This window comes from Mastomys coucha, unplaced genomic scaffold, assembly GCF_008632895.1.
Source record: "Mastomys coucha isolate ucsf_1 unplaced genomic scaffold, UCSF_Mcou_1 pScaffold7, whole genome shotgun sequence".
NCBI classification, from domain to species: Eukaryota; Metazoa; Chordata; class Mammalia; order Rodentia; family Muridae; genus Mastomys; species Mastomys coucha.
The window spans coordinates 106,157,739-106,162,463 of record NW_022196913.1 but is presented as its reverse complement, the minus strand read 5'-3'; the positions used below and the strand labels follow the sequence as shown (position 1 = coordinate 106,162,463).

Below are 4,725 nucleotides of genomic sequence, written 5' to 3'. Positions count from 1 at the left end.
TTCTCTTCTCTTCTCTTCTCTTCTCTTTATGTTTGTTTTCTATAACTGGGTTTCTCTGTGTAGCCCTTGATGTCCTGAGACTCACTCTGTAGACCAGGCCAGCCTTAAACTCAGAGATCTCCCTGCCTCTGCTTCCTGGCCAATCCTCAAGTTCTTTGTGGGGTCTGTGGGGTCAGTGTAGCTCACCTACCTCCTCTCTGCCCTCTTCTCTTCTAACCCTCCCTGATCTTATCTGCTGGACACGTAGGTAGGGTTCCTTATCCCCATTCTGGCATACCCCCTCTTCACAACAGAGATTTTGGCCTTAACTGAAGAGCATTTCTGAGTGTGTCTTTCTTGGGTCCCATGTGTCTGAAGTCTCCCCAGCTGTCCAGACTTGTCTGTGTCTCACGCTCCTCTCCCTGGCTGTCTTGTCAGGTGTCCCATCCTGTTGGGTGTTGCCTCTGCTCTGGAGGAACTGTCCTGGCAGTGACCTCGTGCCCTTTCCTCGCATGTGTTCTGTTTCTCTTTAGCCCTATCTTTCTCTGGTGCCTTATAGCATTCTCTCGTTTATGGGTTTTCTGTGTCTTCCTCTAGTTCGTTAGCTCAGCAAGCGGGCATGGGACATGGTGCATTTGTCTTGTATATGCAGCCCCAGAATAGCACCTGTGTTTAGTAAATTTTTATAGGGTGCAGAAATGAAAAACAAAATCTAATACTCCTCATATAGAGAGGTTGGGTTATAGCCCTACTTAGAAAATGTCAGGCATTTCCTTACCATTTCATCTCAGATACTGTGTTAAATTGAGTGCTTGTGAATTAGGTATTTTAAAACACAGTTGAGGAACTCACTAGTCAATGAATCTTCTTGGGCACCTCTTAATGAAGTAAAAAGATAGTGACTCATTGCCCTCTCTTCTACCTGCTTGTGAATCTAATTTTTCACACTTATTGGCTTATTTAAAGTGATATATCCCTGTGTGTTGCATTTCTCTTTCCCACAGGAGCTCATTACTGTAACTTAGAAAGGATAGGCCAAGCTGGGCAAGGACTTTACTTATAAAGGTTTCCCTGTCAGTATGAAATTGATCTGTTAGGGGCCCAATCAATCAATGGTATTGTACTGGCTGGTTTTGTGTGTCAACTTGACACAGGCTGGAGTTATCACAGATAAACCCTGCTCTGTCAACCCTAGCGCTGTCACTTTGGGTCCACAGCCCTACCTCCAATATAGCTATGCACATTCTTCTCTGTGCACAAGTTGGCTAGGAAAGCCAAGTAAACCCTTTCCTCCCCAACCTGCTTCTTGGTCATGATGTTTGTGCAGGAATAGAAACCCTGACTAAGACAGGTATATAAGAACCTAGGGGGAAACCAGAGACCATGCACTTCAGCCTTTTTTTTTTTTTTAAGATTTATTTATTTATTATATGTAAGTACACTGTAGCTGTCTTCAGACACACCAGAAGAGGGTGTCAGATCTCATTATGGATGGTTGTGAGCCACCATGTGGTTGTTGGGATTTGAACTCAGGACCTTTGGGAGAACAGTCAGTGCTCTTAACCACTGAGCTGTCTCTCCAGACACCCCCCCCCCCACTTCAGCCATTTACAAAGATACACATGATGTAGAAACTAGAGGTTTCCACTTGATTCTGTGTATCTATGACTGATGAGGAAGGATGGATCCCATGGTACTTTTCTATTACATAATCAAGTGTGAATCCTTTCATCATGAAACACATAGTTCTTTGAGGTTCTGTGCTGATTCCTTGGATCTTTATTTCAACCTTGTTGTTGAAGAACTCAGGAAGAACTTTTCTGATAAGATTTATTAAGAGGTGTTTTTCAGACATCAAGCCCTTGTGTAATAATTAGACAAGCTGACTTGGATTTGGAAATCAGCTGAGTTCAGAAAGTAACTTCTCCCCCTTTACTTCATAATAAGAGCTCTTGTAACTGCTCATTAGTTGGAGTATTCTAGGCGATGCCAGGATTGTCACCCCCCCTTCTTCCTCTTCTATCCTCTAAGAGAAAGTATGATTACTCTGGGTTAAAGTTCATCCATGACTTTAACTTCTCAGAACTGCCATATTCAGGAAGGACATAAGAAGAACATGCACCCGCATAAGCAGTCTGCATCTAGGACAGTGTCCTGATCTCATCCTTCCTTCCTGTCCTGCCCTAGAAAGAAGGCTAAGAGCATAGGTGGGCATGGGGCAGGCGATACATACTGCAGGCTCCTATGTGTCTTTGTGGGCTGCTGTCAAAATGGTGTGAGGAGAAAATGAGCTGATGCCAAGGGCCAAGAGGATCGTTTTCTATGTGCACACTGTCTGGTCCATATGAAGCTCTTTTTTTCTCAGACTTATCTGAACCCAAGATCTGTGAAAAATAATTGAGGCTGTTACACAACATGTGCCGGTGCACTTACTCGACAGTTGGCTTGATGTGCAGATTGAGGTCTCAAATTAAGTGATGTAGGGTTCCCGTGCAGATGGATGCCTGCCACGGTGTCTGCCATTCCAGTAGAGGCTTAGGGCCCTACCCCTTCCTCTCCTCTCCTCTGGTTCTGCACTATTGCCCCATGCTGGTCCCTTCCTCTTTGTATAAAAACTCAGGCACTAATTACAGAGAGTCATCAGCAGGCTCAGTCTGCAGTTGCTTGAAATTCAGCTTTTTAAACTACAGAGATGTCTTATGCCGTACTTTTGTTGCTGCAGCTATTTCTGTTCTGGTTTGCCATGGCACAAATTACTGCTGATGCTCAAACTACGAGCTGTGGCTCTGCACAACTCTGGCAGCAGAGAGCTGGTGATACTCCCTGCAGGATGTGTTCCTGGCTGTAGATGGTAACCTTTAGGTGGCTGGCCTTCTAGAAGCAAGACGGCAGAGCAGGTAAAAGGTCATGTAGAACTCTATCCTCTGGTGTAACGCAGCTACTGGTGCTTTGAAACAGTAGCCATGACTACATAGAGGAAACCCTTACACGACTGGTCCCACTGACATTTTGTGGTAAAAGGAGTGAGAACATATGAGTTTATAAAGTATGTTAAGTCATGCCCATCCCTGAGAATGTTCAGGGGGAATCTTCTGTGGTGTGCCTGTCCCTAATTGTCCAAGTGTGTGTGTGTGTGTGTGTGTGTGTGTCTGTGTGTGTCTGTGTGTGTTTGTGTGTGTGGGGGTGCACGTGCGTGTGCGTGTCTGTGTGCGCACGTGTGTGTCTTTAGCCTTTGTCTTAGGAAGAATAGAAATGAACACCTTGGACAACTTCACAAGTACTTCCTGCTATACAGCCCCCTTAGAAGATTTGTAACCGGGGTTTATTTCCTCTGCTGCTGTAACAATTTGCCAAAGGTGTAGTGGCTTAGAGCAATGGTAGGCTCATGACATCATGCCTCTGGAGGCCCACAGTCTGTGATCATGGGGTCAGCACAACTGCACTCCTTCATGAAACTCTTGGGCAGAGTACTGTTCCTTCCCGTGTAGTGTACTGTGAGCCCTGCCATTTAGAACCTCCTTCCTACATTTTGAGAGCCACCAGTGCAGTGTTCTTCAGTCTGTCCCTGCTTCCTCACATCTGTTTTCTGTTTGATCCTCATGCCTCCTTCTTCAGATGCCGCTAGACCCTCTACGTATTCCAGGATAGGCTCCAGCTTTAGACACTTTGCTTGGTCATACCTGCAGACTTCCTTTTTCTCTCTGTGCGAAGTAATGTGCTGGTTTCAGATTTGAGAACTTTCTGCCTTTGTGGCAGGTATGGGACATTATTGGCCTGCTGCCCTGGGGTAGGTGGCTCACACAGAGTATTTGGACATTTTACCTGCTGCTCTACGTGCCAGGGTTCTCAAAAGCACAGTACTTGGCAACAGTGGGTACTTGTAGCTGAATCACCAAGGGGAAACGGAGTCCACCTTCTCTTGGGCATTCTGTCTTTAGGGCACAGAACCATAGAGAATATGAGAGTACTGTAGGAAAAGGGTAAACACTACTTTTCTGAAAAAAATATATAAAGTAACTTTTCCAAAAATTGCTAGAAATTTACTTATGCAAAAATCACCTTTTCCAATAAGACTGGATAAACAGTCATGAGACATTTCTACTTTATTCCTGTACATATTTTTGCTAATAACAGTTTAGGCTTATGGAAATTCTTTCTGTAAGAACTTCAGTATCCCTTCAGGTCTAAAGTACATGTAAAGTTTGATTTGGCAACGCTGTTTACTTATCAGACATTGCAAGCAAGTTGCCTTCAACCTGCTGGCATCTTCCCTTGCCGTGACTTTGTGTTCAGATGTAGTCCAAATGCCAGAATCCAAATGCGATGGCTTAAAGTTCTTTAGTCATTGTACCACTTTTATAAAAATTCTATTTAAATTAGCTGAGCAGCTGTAACAAGCCTGAGAAATCTGATGAAGCCGGTACTGTAGCCCGCGCAGTCGTCTCGCCAGCAAGAAGACACACGGACACTAGGTTCCTTCTGCAGCAACGTTTATTGTCCTCATCCGTAGGGAAAAAAGGGTCGAGCCAATAATCTGCACTGTTTATATATACCACAGTGCGGCGTGTCTGCCCACAGCGCGGCGTGTCTGCCCATGATTGGCTGTTCGCTCATTACCCTATGTAACGCCCCAGAATGGGCCATGACTTTTCACTCTACGCACATGCACAAACAGTTCTTTACTAGGAGTTGACAGCGGAAGTAGGCGCCATCTTGCCATGGCGAATGTCTCTCCAGCTTCACTGC

At 45.0% G+C, this 4,725-nt stretch overlaps 1 protein-coding gene across 2 annotated transcripts in view; it reads left to right on the top strand.

The window, feature by feature from the left end:
* The window catches only part of Zfat (zinc finger and AT-hook domain containing), a 184,841-nt gene that overhangs the window by 99,836 nt on the left and 80,280 nt on the right, over positions 1–4,725 (top strand). The window lies entirely within an intron of this gene.